This window comes from Pleurodeles waltl, chromosome 8, assembly GCF_031143425.1.
Source record: "Pleurodeles waltl isolate 20211129_DDA chromosome 8, aPleWal1.hap1.20221129, whole genome shotgun sequence".
In the NCBI taxonomy this organism is placed as follows: Eukaryota; Metazoa; Chordata; class Amphibia; order Caudata; family Salamandridae; genus Pleurodeles; species Pleurodeles waltl.
In genome coordinates, this window is record NC_090447.1 from 1,274,538,443 (window position 1) to 1,274,557,004 (window position 18,562).

The 18,562-nt window shown below is 41.4% G+C and overlaps 1 protein-coding gene across 1 annotated transcript in view; it reads left to right on the forward strand.

The window, feature by feature from the left end:
* Positions 1–18,562, forward strand: part of LNX2 (ligand of numb-protein X 2) — a 200,065-nt gene that overhangs the window by 58,247 nt on the left and 123,256 nt on the right. Inside the window, exon 2 of the mRNA XM_069202212.1 lies at positions 6,025–6,094. The gene's annotated coding sequence lies outside the window, so the exon portion shown is untranslated. The remainder of the gene's footprint in view (positions 1–6,024; positions 6,095–18,562) is intronic.

The window sequence follows — 18,562 nt, forward strand, 5'->3', positions numbered from 1 at the left end:
ACAAAGACCTTTGGATCAAGGTAGGCTCACCCTGCCCCATTATGCCCATTTTGTTTTTATTTTTTCAGCATGGCAATCAATGCACCAAGTTGGGTAATGGGTGGCACAAAATATTTTTTTGTGACGATAGGCCAATAGGAACGTGGCAGATTTACAAATTTGTAGCTGGATTTGCAAATCCACAATGAGCAGTGGCAGAAAAAGCTCAGTCCATTGTTGTGCACTATTTTTAAATTAAATTTGCACATCTTCTGCGGATTCAAAATCCACAGAGTAATGGTCCAGACATATCTTTAATTTAACCTGGTTATGCCCTCCATGAAACACTTTTTAAAAGAAATATAAAAAACGAATTTACATCAAACAAAGCAAATGCGCTTTTATGAGTAACGTTCTGCTTTCATGGAAAGTGTGATGTAATTCGGTTCAGCAGGCTTTTTTTTTGCAGAGGAGAGCAAAGAATCTTGTGGAACTTAAAGCTAGAAGTCACTTTTTTTGCCTCCCCCTTCATTCTTTCTTCTGCCAACCCACAACAGATCTGCATGTAACTTGCCATGCAAAATCAACAACACCGTTATAAAAAGGGGTTTTACAGGGGGTCATAACAATTAAATTTGACCCTTCAGTCAAAGTCTTCATGAATTGTGGAAGAGGAACTTAGGGCCATATGTACGAACACTTTGTTCCATAGACACAGAATGGGTAAAAACCTTTGCTACATCTGACCCCTACTTCTTTAATAGAAAAAACAATTGTCTCTGACAAACATGGATTTTCTTCAGGTATGTCAGCGAAATGTCGTTTTTTCCATTCTTTATCATCCCTTGCATGGAAACTAAGCAAGAAAAAAATGAATACTGTAAATTCTCCTCGGAAGCAGTGCATGCTCACATTCACACACCTGGGTGCTTGCGGTTGATAGGCTGCCAGTCAAAATTAGGCCTAGGCGAAACTCGCAGAATTCCACTCTTCGGAATCATGCAGAGTTACATAAAAACAGATTCCACAGAGTTCCTCCAATGGGCATCACACTGTTCATGCTTCAATTTTTATTACTGGTAGTGCATTCTGCTCTGAAAAATCAGTGTGAACAGCAGCACACTTTTTTCAAGTTGATTTTGCTGCTGCTCAAGCAGAAAATCTACTAGTGAAGCAGCCCTCTGTCCGCAACCGCTCCTACCTGCCAGAACTCCTCCTAGTGACAGGAAATCATTCTAGAGATCCCCAAATCTCGGTCGTGCTCACATTCAGAAGCCTTGCCTTCATCCTGTTGTCATTGCATTGCTCGAGTGGGAAATTAATTCTGCCATGCAGGAATTACACATAAAGAGTAATGCAGAGTCACCACAATTCTCCAAGTTTGCTCTTGGAAATAAAATTCTGCCCGGTCCTAGTCAAAACCAAGCATTTCCCCAATCTCTAATGTAATAGGGGAACCGCAGGTATGACAAAACAGGAGCTGTACTGACTTAAGGCAGTTCCACCTGCATATCTTATGGGCAAGTTGGTTGAATTCTAATTTCATATTTTTCTAATTTCAAATTATTCACAACACTTTTGACTTGCTTACTGTCTTGGAAACCATCTATGAGGTTGAAATCTCCCATGATGACGATTTGCTGAAATATAGTTTAGAGATGGAGTGTTAGACTAATTGATTGCTAACGGAAGGAGTTGTTTTCATCTGTTTTACTATATATAAATTCTGCAATAAATGAGTTGCTGACATTGACTGTACTCCCATTCCATGAGAACTTATATTGTATTGTAAGCCTATATATCATTTTGTGATACTTTTGTATCAGTAAATCCCAACTAGTCTCCTTGTTTTTAAGGAGGATTTTATATTATTTGAAGGGCTATTGTGGAGTTAGACCTAGAAGTTGCTATTTGTGAATGTCAAGTTGGTAATGTACCTCACTGGAGTGAGTGGTCGGAATTATTTTGAAGCTTTTGGGTAGGCTGGTTCTTTCATAGCTTTTATAGCTTTTTTTAAATGTCTTTTTTTAGCTTTTAACCTAAGTGTCTTGACTTTGTGCTTCTGGATCAGTAGCTCACAATGTTGTTTAGATTCTGTGTTTAGTTGATGGTCATTGCCATTTTTCTATGAGGTGTTGTGAAGGATTGTTCGGTGTAGGTCTGGGCAGATATTACTGAATTTCATTCTTTGGAATCACAGGGAGCTACATAAACTCTGAGGGATTCCACAGAGTTCCTCCACTGGGCGGAAAATGCACAATTTTAGCATCAGTGGTGAGTTCCGCACTGAAAAATCAGCATGAACTGGACCATGCTATTTTCGCACATGACTGCTGGTGTTGATAAAATCTCTCTCAAAGTCATCCTAGCAATCAGGCTAGGGGGCACCAAATCTTGATTACACTTGCCAGCTCACATTTTTCCAGTTGTCATTGCATTGCTTGAATGGGAAAAAAATTCTGCCATGTGCCTAAATTCTCCAATTCCTCTTGCAGAATAAAAATTCCACCCAGGCCATTATTGGGTGCCTGTTGTTTTCAGAAGTTCATATATTGCTTGTCTTCTTAACTAGTGATCTCACATACAGTGTCTGTCAGATAAGTGGGTTTCCTCATAGCTAGATTCAGTAAGGATTCCCATGGGTCATCTGTCTATTGATAGTGGTGGGAACTTTCTAAGCTTGGGTCTCACCTTTTACTAGAGCTTCCTCTGGAGAAGATAAGTGTGACTGTGCATGTGATCTGGAATTTAAGTGCTATGTCTCATTCATTTTTGGGCATTAGGGAAGAGCTTAAGGATCCCTCAGTAGTTTTTGTTCCATGGTGGGAAGTAGGTAGTAGTAGATTCTATCATTTGAGGAGTGGCTAAGGCTTCATAGCTACTTGTGTGTCCTACTCGCTACTTTTTGAACCCATCTATTTTCATTGCAATAATGACTATTTATTTTAAATGTTCTCATACAATAATGATTTACTTTAATTCACTCTCAAGATCAGAGATCCCTCCATCTGCAGTCAATTTAAAACGTGGATGTACCCTGGAAACAAGGATAACTGCCATAATGTAGCACAGTGGATGTTAATGGGGACCCTTGGGAGTCCACAAAGCCTACTCAGGGAGTCTATGACTGCTTAGAAAATTAAATAGTACTAACAGATTAATAACACGCATATAAATAAAGAGACAACATGTACAATTGAAAATTGTAAAATATTCTCTAACTGTGAAGGAATTTGAAATTGGAGGTTAAAAATTAAGTTAGTATCCTCAGATTGATTTGTGAGAGTAGTCCAAGTGCATCAGACAGAGCGTAGTATGGATGATGAGTGGGATCAATTGAATGTAGAAAATCTCCAAAATTCTGATTAAAATTAAAATTTTGCTTTTGCTTTTGTTTGTGAATTAAATAAAATATTTCATCATTTGTGGATTTGTTTGATGAATGCTTGTTTCTGTATTTTGTATGTACTCTTTTGCAGGTAAAACCATTTAACATGCTTAGGGTGGGGTAACCAGCTTCCAATAATGACTCTGTAAGGGGGACCCTTGATTCCAATAATGACTCAGTGGGGGATCCTGAGATCCATTAATGATTATACTGGGGGTAGGGGTCCACAGAAGTTAAGAGGTTAAGAATCACTGATGTATCATGTATGATCCATGAGTGTTGGTGGGTTGTCTACAAGTGCCTCGACATTAAGTTTAATTTGTCATTTTTTTAATATTGTGATATTGTGATACAAGATTTCCTAACTCACAACACCAACTATATGAAAACGATTGCATGGTTCTGGCCCCTTCTTCATTTCGGTTGTATGTTAGCAAATTTATATTAAAAGTAATAACTGATAAATATCTAGGTCTCACTATAGTTTATAAAAATTATTGTTCACTTGGCTGTAGATTTTCTACTATTTACTCCTTTTGTAAACAATATTTAGGGATAACGTTTCTGTCTGTTTTTTAAGCCATGATATTCTGGTACAACAGCCATTTATTTCTGCTGGACCCCCAAATTCCTCTGATAGATTTGATTTAATTTATTATTTATAAAGCACAACATCCACTCTGAGTGGAATCTAGGTTCTGAAAGAATGATAATACTTCTGAGATTGAACAGAGAATGAACTAAAACATAGAAAGGGTTAATATCAACAAAAATGGGCATGTTTTCAGAGTTTTCCCTGAAAAGGAAACTAGTTTGGACTGAACAAAAATGTCATTTTACATCTTAGGGATGGAGGGGGCACCAATTCTCCCTCCCCTATGCAGGATCATTAAATCGAAGGGATTTGAAAAGCGAGAGGGATTCAAACTACAAGGAGAGAAGCAATCTTGTGACTAAGGGCTACATGTACCAAAGTTTGGTTTTGAGACTCGCAATTTGGGTGTTGCAAAACCTTATGTTGCACAGTGTCAATGACACCATTTGCGATTCGCAATGGGGTCGCAAATGCCCACCTCATAAATATTCAAGAGGTAGGTCGCAATTTGCGACCCCCTTGGGATTGGCAGCCCTCACAGGGATGGTGGCCTGCTGGAGACAGAAGACCACCATGTCTGTGACTGCTTTTAAATAAAACAGTTTTTTTTTTTTAATGCAGCCTGTTTTCCTTAAAGGAAAACGAGATGCATTTCAAAAACAAAAACTGAAACGTTTTCATTCCATTTTTTCTGAGCAGGCAGTGGTCCCTAAGACCACTACATGCTCTGAAAAAATGTTTTTACTGACAGTCACAAAAATGTTTTTGTGACACTGGTGCTAACTGCAATTGCTTTGTGACCGCATTCGAGGTCACAAAACAATCATACATGGGACTGCGAGTCCTAATTGCGACTCGCAATCCCTTTTTGCGTTTCGGTAAATAGTTTACCGAATCTCAAAAATGTACTGGAACATGTCAAAGTGCATTTTGCACATCGCAAATGGCCCGATTCACTGTTTGCGATGTGCAAACTGCTTTGTACATGTAGCCCTAAATGTGGTGCATGCCATAATATGCTGTATGCATCAAACAAAGAACCTTACATTGCGTTCTTAGATTTATCGACATCCTGGTAACTTGGGAATGTGTTGCTCTTATATGGGCAAGTTTCTTTAACCGTGTCATCTTGCATAATCTGAGGTGTTGGACTCTCTGCTCTTTATTGAGTGCACTGTCTGGAAGTCCCAGGTACAGACTGCTTTAGTAGTCGAATCCGAAGAGCACACACAGGCACCACTTTAGAGTGGGAACCGGGGAGCAAGAAAAGTTGACCCTGTCCGGAAATTCAGAGCACAATAAAGGTTAGTATGACATCTGATGCGATGAATCAACCAAATGTAAGACATTTAAGATAGAGAGTGTCCCAAAGAGTAAGCATCCCACGTGTCCACCCCCCCTGCCCATCATCACGGTTACAATAAATTCTCATAGGAAATGTGTAGACGATATAGCTTAGAGTCTGCTCCTTTGATTTTTTTCTTATATGTTGTCTCTGTTCTTTCATATACTACTGTAAGTGCTCATTGTTTGCCTGTGCATAATTAGTTGTGCTGGCTTTATTGGTGATTTTTGTTTCCTTGTTTAAACCTTCTGCAGCATGTTTTGGTTGCAAATAAGATGAGCTACAATAAGTGTATTTATTGCGTTGCACAGCTCGTGTAATGCTTACTTTTACAACTGTTGTCTAAATGGCTGCCATCCGTAGTTGTAAGATGTTACAAATTAAAACTAATCGAATATGCAAATATCTCAATTGGGATGCATTACCGTTGTTCAGCTATGGTGAATTTATGTTTATGTAATCTTCCTGCAGAGTGTACAGCTTTGACTTGCTTAGCACTTAATAATTCGTGTTAGCATTCTGCGCTCAACAAGGCAGGCATTGCGAAGGAGGAGGCTCTTGCCGAGGAGGTGTAATATTCGCAGTTGTCACCTCACCACGTCTTCGCCTGTGACGTTAACAGCCTTTTCTCCTTTTCCTGGAATTTCCGAGCTGTCATGTGATGCGTTCAGCTCAGTTTGGTACCTTACATTTCATGATCTTTTCTCCACGGTGCAGAAACGCTGAGGCTTTTTCCGGTACCGGGACTTCTGGGAGACAAAAGCAGACAGAATGGGGCTCATTTAAGGTGAGGTGCCTGCATATGTCATTCCGTCTCAGTGGTGCATATTACCATTGTTATTGTTACATTGTTTGTGTCAGCCGAAGGCATATTCTTGCATTCTGTAAAGCACTCTGTTAACCATTTTGGATTTGGTACGAGCAAAATAAAAGTGCACAAATATGAGATAAACACTTTACTGCAGATGTAATGCTGCATGTTGTCTGTATCCTATTTTACGTTTTCAAATTTTGACATTTTAATTATCATGCTCAAACCATTTATTCATTGGCCCATGCATTAAAAATAAGCTTCTTCAATAATATGCTGTTGGCTTATTTTGTAATCATTTTTGGAGGGCAATCGCTTCTGCACGTTTCACTAGAAATTATGTAGTTATATTTTTGGGTGATTTGCGTTCGAATTTGTTCAGCCTTTTTAAAGGTATGCAATATGAGATTGATTTGGTTGGTTACATCTGTATGGATCAATTTATTACAAATAATTTGAACGCCATATACAGTCCACGTTTGATGGGGAGCTGTTTCTACTGAAGTCTCTATACTGTAATAGTGGTACCTAACAACTAGATTTGTAGTAAAAAATCGAGAAGTAGCTTTTACATTTCTTATATTCATTTCCACAGTTTGAACTATACAGTTATCACCGGCACAGGCTCTCTCAGTCCAGCACATGCCCTTCTAAAATCAGGCATAGTTACATGTCTCTTGCAATTCAAGAGGTAACGTCTACCGAAGCGATGCTACTGCTGCCTGTGAAGTGGAAAACACTCGGTGTGAATTTCATTTATAGATTTGTTTAATCGGTAAAGAAAGTGAGAGCCTCTAGGCAAAGGAAGAGTATTTTCTATCGCCTATGCTACCGAGGGTGCATGCCTGCTGCAATGCATCATGGTAACTTACTCAAAGTGCCCTACCAGGATGACTTTTAGTCAGAGTAAAGTTAAAGGATTAAGATGCTTGCTTCCTTTCGGAGCCAAAAGTGGATGCTTTAATTTGTCTGCTTTTCTCAGACATGTACCATAAAGTAGATTCCCCTTTCCAGCTTCGGACTTTCCAGCAGAACTTAAGTGCTGAATGAGATGCTCACTGTAAAGGGATTTTCCAAAAGGCATACGGTGAATGATATCACAGTAGTTCTCAAAATACAAGTAGGCATTAAACAAAGGGGCAGTTATTCTATGTGATTATCAGAGATGCAGAAATGTATAAATAAAACTGTTTTTTTTTCTCTCTACCCTGCATGGAAATTTAAATTCCATGTCTTTTCCCTTCATTAATTAGTCAATAAAGCTGTGGCTTAACGTATGTCATGTATATCCACCGAGTCGTCACAGTATTCGCCATGTAGCATAAAATAACTTGACTTTTTTTAAAACAAATTTCTTTCCTTGATATGTTTTCAAATTGCCACATTGATCGGATTCCCCCTTGTTGTGATCGATTTGCTAAAATCTGATACCCAAAATGTAGTTTGTGGATGTTTTGTTAGTTTATCGAGCTAGGGCTCTCCACTGCTCACCAGCAACAACAACGTCATCAAGGACAAACCAGTGTTGCAAAAAATGAATTTTATTAGGAAGCAGGGACGACTTACATCCCATGCCTTTTGGCAAACGTCTTGCTGACGGCAGTTGGCCATAATGAAAACAATACGTTATATGTGTGATGGTGAAGTAATAAAACATCAACAAAAGACAGCAAGCATTGGCAAAGCTAATAGGTCTCGCCTATGCAAGAGCTACTGACTTTGCCAATGTGTTTTAGCTATGTTGTGCGCTAGCATGTCTGCTGTTCAGCATAGCTGAAAGGTAGTGGGGTAAAGGAGAGGGCGTGGAGTGTCATAAAGTGGAGTGCAGTGGAGTGTTATGGAGTGGCTTGGAGTGGTGTATATGAAAAATTGGTTTGTTGGTTGACTGGGGAGTGAGCCCTGGTAAAGCAGCATCCACAGTTCTTGTCAGGGTAAGGCACAAGCAAACACCAAATTAACCTGTGCTCAGCCTCTGATAGCTTGGCACGGAGCAGTCAAACTTAATTTCAAGGCAATGTGTAAAGTATTGGTGCAACACATCAAACAGTAAACCAGTGAAAACACCACACAAAAAGGATCCCACACCAGGTTAAAAAATTAGAACTAAATTAAAGAAAAACATAAAACAAGATCAAAATGACAAAAATCTAATAAGTAGAACTGGAGTTCCTAATTTTTAAAGAATACACTATAAAATAGTGCTTAGAAGCCAAAAAGCACCAACCGTGGCATCTGGTGACTCTGGACTGGGACATAGTCAAAAGTTCAGGCCAACCGCAATGGAGTGGGGGCCGGCTACAGGAACCCTGCTGGGCCAGCTGAACCAAAGTACCTTAAATCCTGGTTGTAGAGCGTTGCATTGGTTCCGAACCACAGCCTCAATGAGATGCATCGATTTTCCCCTCATGGTCGAGGAGATATGTTGAAGTTTCCCGCACAGCGATGGTCATGCATCGTGCGTTCGGGTGCAGATTCCGGCTGCGCCAACATGCATTGATTTCGATGGGCGCTGAGGCTGTAATGCAGAGTGTCAAGGTTATCGTCAAAGCTATCGTCGACGGGGATGCAGGGACCTTGCGCTGAAGAAAGAGCTGCAGTGTTGCTTCCAAAGGCTATCCATTGATTTTGCCCATGAAACAACAGTGATGCTTTTGTTCTACCCAAACAGCAGAGGATTAATAGGTTCCGCTGGAGCACACACCTTAGATCCACTTCCAAGGGCCCAGGACTGGGGCATACCACTTTGCAGTACAGACTCACAGATCATAGACCCCAGGTGCAGGAGCAGGGTAGTTGGAAGTCTCTTAAGTCTCTGAGACTTCAGATCAGGAGACCAGCCGAATAGCCCTTGGAGTCACTCTGGGTTCTGGATTGGAGAGGTTCAGGTTTGGAGCTTCTCAGTATCATGCAAGAGCAGGTCAGCATAGCGGAGGAGGGCTCCAACACGCAGCAGTCCAGCAGAGTGGAATGCCTTTAGGGGCAAAGCACTCCTTCTTCCTGCCAGAGTATCCACAAGACCAGAAGTGCACTGAAAGTGGTGGTGTCATAGATTCAGTACTTATAATGAGTTGGGCCTTTGAAGTGTGGAAGACTTCAAAGACATGACTTTGAATTGCCCAGAGTCCCTGCACTTCCTGCTCTGGCTCCAGACTCACTACAGGGGGTTATGAAGTCCTTTGTGTGTGGACAGGACACATCATAGTGAGGTGTAAGTGAGGCTCTGCCCAGTCCCTCCCTCCCATCCTGCTCAGGATGACCCACCTAAACTGCCATTTTGTGTGGCTTTCTAGGAGGAATACACAAAGCTCAGCTGTCACAGACATTTGATCAGAGACAGACAGGGGACACCAAATGGCTAAATAGAAAATGCAAACTTTCTAAAAGTGACATTTTCAGAATTTCAATTTAAAATCTGACTTTACCATAAGTTGCAATTTTAAATTTTAATTCCACAGACACCAAACTTGAAAAGACTATCTCTTCCAAATTGTGAATTATACTTATAAAATGAAATGAGGTAATCCCAATGTTAGTTTATGGGAGAAATAAGCCTTGAAGTAGTGAACAATGAATTTAAGAGTTTTTCACTACCAGGATATGTAAAACTTAAAAGTGTATGTCCAACTTTTTAAATCCAATGCACCCTGCCCTCGGGGCTGTCAAGGGCCTTGCATTAGGGGTGACTTATATGTATGAAAAAGGAGGTTATGGGCCTGGCAAAAGGTTTATTTTTCAAGGCCGACATGGTGGTTTAAAACTGCAGATACAGACTCTGCAGTGACAGGTGTGAGACAGGGGATACGCAAGTGGAGGACACAATCAGTGCTGCAGGTCCACTAGTAGCATTTATTTATAGGCCATGGGTACCTGTAGTACACTCTACTAGGGATTAAAAGTAAATTAAACATGCCAATTGGGGATAAGCCAATATTATCACATTTTAGGGAAAGAGCACAAGCACTTCGGCACCGGTAGCAGTGGTAAAGTGCACAGAATCCTAAGGCCATCAAAAACGAAGTCAGCAAAAACAGGAGGGCTGAAGGCTAAAAGTTAGGGGAAACCACGCTAAGGATGCCAAGTCTAACAGTGTAGAATAGAGTTAAGTGGCATGATGTGAAGTGTCATGGAGTGGTGTAGAGTGTTGGGGAGTGTCGTGGAGGGAGCAGAGTATTGGAGAGTGGAGTGGCATAGAATGTTGTGGAGTGGTGTACAGTGGAGTGGCTTAGAGGATTTTGTGTAAAATAGAGTAGAGTGTTTTAGAGTAGAGTGGCATAGAGCAGAGTAGGTTGCTGTAGAGTAAACTGGCATAGAATGGATTGGTGTAGGAAAGTTGAACTGCATAGAATGGAGTAGAGTGTTGTAGGGTTGAGTAGTGTAGAGTACAGTGAAGTGGCATAGAGTGTCAGAGAGTGGAGTGGAGTACAGTGAAGTAGTGGAGAAGAGTGGAGTAGTGTGTTGTAGAATGGAGTGGACTAAAGTGGCATGGAGTGGCATGGAGGGAGTTGCAAGAGTGTCATAGAGTGGTATACAGTGGAGTAGAGTTTAATGGAGTAGAGTGTCATAGAGTGGAGTAGAGTGGTCTAGAGTGAAGTGATGTAAAGTACAGTGGTGCAGGGTAGACTGGCATTGAGTGCTTTGGTTTTGAATGAAGTGGTGTAGGGTGCATTGGTGTAGATTGCAGTGATGTAGAGTAGAGTGGTGCAGAGTGCAGTGGCATAGAGTATATCACAGTAGTGCAGAGTAGATTGTTTCAGAGTAAAGTAAAGTGGCGTACAGTGGAGTGGTGTAGGGTAGAGTGGAGTGGTGCAGGGTAAAGTGCAGTAGCGGAGAGTAGAGTGGTGTAGAGTGCTGCTGCATGGTGTGCAGTGGTGCAGAATAGATGAGAGTGGCGTGGAGTGCTCAAAGTGCATTTGCCTAGAGCTTAGTGGTGCAGAGTTGATTGCAGTGGCATTGAGTGCAGTGGTGCAGAGTAGAGTGGCACATAGTAGGGTGGTGCTGACAGCAGTGGCATAGAGTACAGTGGTGCAGAGTAGAAAAGAGTGGTGTAGAGTTAAGTTATGTAGAACGCAATGGAGTAGAGTAGCATAGTGCACAGTGGCATTGAGTGCAGTTTGCAGGCAGCAGCGTCATAGTATGCAGTGTTGTAGAGTGTAGTGGTGTACAGTACATTAGTGTAGAGTGCAGTAGAGTGGGTGTAGAGTGGAGTGGTGCAGAGTAGAGAGCAGTGCAGTGCAGTGCAGAGAAGAGTGGTGTAGAGTTCAAGTGGTGGAGAGTGCAGTGTTACAGAGTAGAGTAGCATAGAGTGAAGTAATGTGGTGTGGATTTGTGCACAGTAGAGTGGGGTGGTGCAGAAAGCAGTGGTATAGAGTGGTTGTGCAGAGTAGAACAGAGTGGTACAGAGTGCTGTGACATAGTGTGTTAAGGTATAAAGTGGCGTAGTGTGCAGTGGCAAAACGTGCAATGGCATAGAGTGTTTCGGAGTAGAGTATAGTGGTATAGAGTGCATTTGTTTTGAGAAAAGTGGTATTGAGTGCATTGGCACGGAGTGCAGTGGTTTAGAGTGGTGTAAAGCGCAGTGGCATAGAGTAGAGTGGTATAGAGGTGAGTGGCATTGAGTGGCACAGCAACATAGAGGCAGTGGTGTAGAGTGGAGTGGTTCAGAGTTGAGTAGAGTGGCATAGAGTGCAGTGGAATAGAGCAAAGTGGTGCAGAGTAGATTTTTTCAGAGTAGAGTGAAGTGGGGTAGAGTGGGGTGGTGCAGGGTACAGTTGAGTGGCACAGGGTAGAGTAAAGTGGCATAGAGTAGTGGCATAGAGTGGAGTGGAGTAGAGTGGATTGGCACAGAGTGGAGTAAAATGGTATAGAGTGCATTATCTTAAAGTGCATTGGCGTAGAGTGCAGAAGAGTGGCATGGAGAAGAGTGGTGAAGAGTAGAGTGGCATAGAATTGAGTGGCTGAGATTGCACTGTTCTGAAGTAGAGTGTTGTTGAGTGCAATGGTTAAGAGTAGAGTGGCTTAGTGTGCAGTGGCATAGAGTAGAGTGTTGCGGAGTAGAATATAGCTGCATACAGTGCAGTGGTGCAGAGTCGATTGGCATAGAGTGCAGTGGCATAGAGCTTATTTGGTATGTAGAAAAGTGGTGTAGAGTACATTGGTGTTGAGTGCAGTGGTATAGAATGCAGCAGAGTAGAACAGAGTGGCATGGAGTAGCACAGGGTAGATTACAGTGGTGTAGAGTGGAGCGCTGTAGGGTGGAATGGCACAGAGAGGTTTAGCGTGCAGAGCTATAGAGTGGATTGTTTCGGAGTAGAATACAGTGGTGTAGAGTGCAGTGGCATACGATGGAGTAGAGTGGTGCAGAGTAGATTAAAGTGGCTTAGAGTGCAGTGTTGTACTGTAGACTGTCATAGAGTGCAGTGGTGTAAAGTAGAGTGTCTTAGAGTGCATTGGCATGGAGTGCAGAGGCAAAGAACGGCACAGAGTAGAGTGGAGTGGTGCTGAGTGGAGTGGCATAGACTAGATTGTTTCAGAGTAGAGTGGACATATTGACACATGCCTATCACAGTACATAAGCACTATCCAGTATAGAAACATCTATAAAGCGCAAGTGAACATGCCTCTTACTCAAAACATAAACCAAATCTTGACAGCCTCATCCCAGTCATGTCAACTGATCCAGTCCATCGGAAAACAGGTTGAAAAAAAATAAATTCAAACTGAGATTACAAATGCAAAGACCAATACTTAACCACAAAAAGTATAATCAGTCTTATCTTCCTGATCAGCAATACTGCTTTTGAGTAAGGGTCATTATATCATCATCTCAACATTCTGAAAAACACAAATTGTTTTAAAAACACACATAAAGTAATCATTCGAATAACTGTATAAAGTTACTAGCTAAAATCAAAAAGAACTAAGGTGGTCATTATGAACATGGCGGTAACAACTGCTGTGCTCATGCTGGCGGTCAAAATACTGACCGCCAGCAACCCCGGAACCCCGCCGGCCAAATAATGAACCTTTCTGTGGGGTGAGCCCACCAGGGAAAGGCTGGTGGATATGGAAATATTATCCGAAGGGTAGCACAGCTACCCTGTCGGATAGTGTTTCCACTCACCGCCAGGATGCCTGACGGCGGAAGCCTGGCGGTGACTGAGGGCTGCCAATGGCGGCCTTCACCATGTACATAATGCGGTGGGTTGGCCCGCCATGCCGGCTGGCGGATTCAGCTGCCAAAGCCGGCATGGCGGGCCAACCCGCCAGGTTCAAAATGAGGGCCTAAATAATTATATATCCTAAACCAAATATACATTCAATTCCTGTGGGGTCGTCTTCTCTAGATTGATAATGCATTTAAACTCCTTCAGTCTGAGAATAAGTTCTCTGTTATCCCCCTTGTAGTTTGTTGTATCCTATGACAAAGAATCTCAATAAACTCAAATTGCTGCTATGCTTATCTTGAAGGTGGTGTGCCACAGGCTATAGGCGATTCCTATTCTGAATTGCTGTGAGGTGTTCTAACACTCTCTTTTTGGTCTGATGGACAGTGCTCCCTGTATATCTCAATTCACAAGAGGGCAGTAACATATGGACTACTAAGTCAGACTTGCATTTGTAAAATTGGTTAGTATACACTGGCTTCTTTAAGTATGGGAAGTATAAAATACCACATTGCTACTATATTTACAAGCTTTGCAGTTGTCACATCTATGGAAACCCTTAATATTAGTTCCCACCAGACAATCATTCATGGTAACATCAGGTTTCATGAGTTTATCCCTTAAGTTGGTGTTCCTTCTAGATGTGATGCTTGGATTGGGACTGATACATTTCGAAAGAGAGTTGATAGACCTAAAAAGGTGGCACTTTCTATTCATGATCCATTTAATTGACAAGTAAAAGTTGTAATGAATCTCAGTTTTTCATTCGTGTTACATGATTCATGAGAGAGATATATCCTGTCCTTTCTATCTTTTAGTTTCGCCCTATCCTTGGATTTAATAACCCATCTATTAACCTGTCTTGTGGCCTGTTTCTCAAGGAATTTGCTGTAGCTTACTGTGGTTGCAAGAAGGTTGATTCCATCATGATGGTATTTTTCAGGAAACTTATCCCCATGTGTTAGAGGGCACAAGGTTGAGCATGAGTGCAGATTGGGTCATGCCACACTGAGGGAGACAGAAGGGTGCTTAGCCATACTTATGAGTGACAGTGTCTACACTTTCTGTATGTGAGTATGATGGAGGGACATGAAGCAAAGAGGAAGATGGCTGCTCAATCTTTATTAAACCCCAACACAAATACTTGTCTTATTGAAAATAATAAAAGCATTCCAAAACAAAAGTTATTACAAAATAAAAACAAATAATATTAACTCTATAACTGCTGGGACTCCCCCTCACCCACAGTGCTGAGCCCTTTTTGGCTATTTGGGGTAGTTCGCACTTAGGGCTCCATAACTTTTTTCCTACACAAGGTATCCACACCAAATTTGCTTCTGTTTTTTTCCAGGATCCTAGTGATTTTCAAGCTACCCAGGTTTTGTGGGTTTCCCTGGTGGGGCCCGAGAAAATAGGTGAAATATAGCAAAAGTTTGAGCTTTTGGACAAAAATAGGAAAAACCTGCTCTGGATAAAAGTGTCTCTTTTTTCCTAAAAAAGGGCATCAATAAATGGTTTTCTGTGCTAAAATCACCATCTTCCTAGCTTTCAGGAACAGGCAGAGCAGAATCTGAAAACCTAATTTTGTACCACAGTTTTGGCATTTTTCAAAGGGGCAACCCATTGTTCCTATTTTTTGTGCTCTCAACCCACTTCCAGTTTGTGGTAGAAATAGACTTCTGAAGAGTAGAAAAACATTTGAATTCAGCAAGAGGCGATGTTTGTAGATCCCTCAAGGTTTTCCTTTGGAAAATAATTGTTGAACTAAAGAAATATTGAAAATAAGTTGAAAAAAACAGCCATTTGTGACAACATTTTCATCTGTAACTTTTTGCACGATGGCTGATTAACAAAAATAATATACCACAATGTCTGCTAGACCTTTCTGATTGTGGGGATATATTGGGTTTGCAAGTTCTCCACGACCCGAGGTGCCCAGAGTCAACAACTGAGCTGCACCGTACAATGTTTTTTCATTGAGTATCAAGTATAGACCAATTCATATGGTGAAATATGTAGAGTGAAAAATAGGTATTGAGGAAACCTCTGTATTTCTGAATTTGGCCCAAAATATGGAGTTTAGGACCAGTGGTTATTTGTGTATCTCTGAATTTGTGGGTACCCGTACTAGCATATGATTTAGAGGGTAAAGGCAAAAATGCAGCGTAATCCATTTGGTAATGAAAAATGTTCTACTATTATATGCTTCCAGAAATCTTCCAATAAAAATGTTACCTCACATGGGTGGGTGAGCCTAGTGCCTGCAACAGGAAATGGGCCAGAACACAATATAGGCCCATCACATCTTTCCACTGAAAACTGACTCTTTTTTCCAATGTGGGTAGCTAAAGATTTTGGACTTTAGCTCAGCTGGCACCTAGGGCAACCTAACAAACTTGTACATTTGTTTAAACTAGACACCTAGTGGTATCCAGGATGGAGTGACTTGCATGGCTCTCACCAGGTTTTTTGTTTACCTAGAATCCCTTGCAAACCTCAAAATGTGACTAAAAATATAAAAAAATCTCACATTTCTAAAATGGAGTGTTCTGGAATCTGTGGATAGCTACAAACTTCCTTCCACCCGGCATTCCTCCAAGTCTTCCGATAAAAATGGTTCCTCACTTGTACTGGCAGGGCTAGTGTCCGTAACAAGAAATGGACCAAAACACAACATGGACCCATCACATTTTTCCACAGAAAACTAACCTTTTTTTCTAATTTAAGTAACTGTAGACTTTGAACACTGGCTCAGCTGGCACCTAGGCCATCCTAGCAAACCTGAACATTTTTGAGGACTAGACAACCAGGGGAGTCCATGATGGTGTGCGTTGCATGGTTCCCACAAGATGTTCCTACACACAATGCTCTGCAAAGCTCAAACATTGCCTGAAACAACAAGTTTTCCTTATATTTCTGTGATGTAAACTTCTGAAATCCACAGGAATCTACAAAATGCCTACCATCCAGCATTACTCCACCTGCGAGGATAAAAACGCTGCCTCACTTTTGTGACTAGGCCTAGTGCCTGCAACAGAAAGGGATCAAATCAAGGTCAATGGAAGTCCCTTGTCGAGGGCTCCATTTGACCTTGGTTTGAGCAGTTCCTATAGTGGGCACTAACCCCAGCCGCACAAGTGGGGCTGCGTTTTTATCAGCACAACTAGGATAAAGCAGAGTGATAGGAATTTTGCAGATTCCTGTGAATTCCGAAATGCGTTATTTCAGGCAGAGTTTGAGGTTTGCAGAACATTGTGGGTAAGAAAACCTCATGGAACCCACGCAAAGCACTCCCCTGCTTATCTAGTTTTCAAAACTGTCTGAGGTTTGTAAGTTTGCATGGGTGGTGCCACAGCACAGCCCCAAACACCGCACTTATCCCGTTGCTTATCTTGCAACCTAGAAATTTAGGGTTTTTTTGTGTCAAATTCTCTTGGCCCACTCACCCAAGTGTGGTACCATTCTTTTCAAGAGACATGTGGGAATTCAGGGTAGTAGGAAAGTTGTTGCTCCCCAATGATTTCAGAACTTTCCATCACAGAAATGTGAGAATGTGTGTTTCTTACTGTTTTGCTTTCTCTTATCTTATGACCAACCTGACAAAACTTCTCTGGAATGCACTTCTTAATTTAAAGAAGACATTTATTATTACTTCACCACGAGGTTCCTGAGAGACGAGAGTAGTAGGTTGGAAGCACACGTTTAAAAGTAGTCACAACGATAAAAGGAAAATATATCAAAGCACATCTCAATTGCAATGTAAACAGCAAATATATGTGATTATTTTATAGCATAACTTCAAGGCAAAGAATAAAAGTCAAAATTCATCACTGTAGGGCCTATCACTCCTCTTCATCTTTCTTATGTCTGCAAGTTGATGACTCCTGTTCAACTGCGAGAAAGAGATTTTCCACCCATACGGGAGGTCAGGCAGCTGACGTCCGCTCCTGACTGAAGTCTTGGAAAATTCCCCCCTCTGTGAAAAAACCTGCTAACAGGCCCTTTCCTCTAATCACAGCTGGAAAATAACTAGCTGGAGAGTGGCCAAGTCTCCAAAGCTCGCTCCTTCCCAAGGCTGGGTAGAGAGGAAAACACCAAACACCAAAATATACGCTCTCTTATCACGCTACTAGGGTTCGGTGATAACAAAATACGAAAAACACAGCTTGGTCTACCATGTGGAAAAACACAGCTCATCTGAAATGTCTCAACTGCAATGTCTAACTCAACGATAAAGCCATTAGGCAGCTAAACTGAATACAGAATGTAATGTCTAATGCCACGTTAAAGCCAATAGACAGCTAACCTAAATACAAAATGTAATACAAAATGTAATGTCTAATGCCACGTTAAAGCCAATGTTATGATATTGCCGATCCAAGTTTGTGGACTCAATCTAACGCTTAGGTACATACCCACGTCAGCATGTCTGCACGGACAATAACATGGGACTTATAAAAAAACTCTGTACACACTCCAGGTCATTAGAGGGAGTTCTGCCCAGGAGATGCCATCCATACTGTACATCTCTTTGCAGCATACCTCAGCCTTTGTGTATGTACACTACCTGATTTGGAGGCTGGAAACTGACATTGTTCTAAGGTAACAGGGGTTGGGGCGCTTCTCATGGACATGGCTTGGGCAGATTAGATTTATTATACCCTGCTCTCTTTAGGGTAGACTATACGCTCTAGGGAGGAATCTATATATTCATGCTTATTGCAATTTGTTGGAATTGTTGATCTTTACATCGCTTATTCTCAAAATCCTGATGTTGTCTATTGTCATTAGCCTAATCATTGCAGCTCATGTATTTTATCATAGATTGCAGTCTTCGCAATCAATGTATTGAAAACTGTCCTGCTTCTACTTTCTTGTCTGTGTGTGTGTAAGAGAATAATTTCTAATGACAGAATAGGGTAAGACTTGTTCCACCATGATTTTCCCTGAGAGGATTTCCGAGTCCATGCTCTAGGCTGCCAGAAATCACCTCTACTGTTTGTGTTTTGGTGAGGTGCTGCTAGAAAGCTGGAAGGAATGGGCTGACAGCTGTCATTTTTTGTGGGAGTAACTCAGTGGCCTACAGTTAGAGGTGCTGTCACCCCTAATCCAGCAGTCTCATAGAGATACGAGAGTCCTTACAACAGTTTGATGCACTACTCCATCAACATTACGGAGCTGTCCATCAATTTTTGTTTAATTTTCAAAAACAAAACCCCGAAGTCAGATATACTTTTTGAAAAAAAGGACTCTCTCACCATAGGAGTTATCTTCCAAGTCA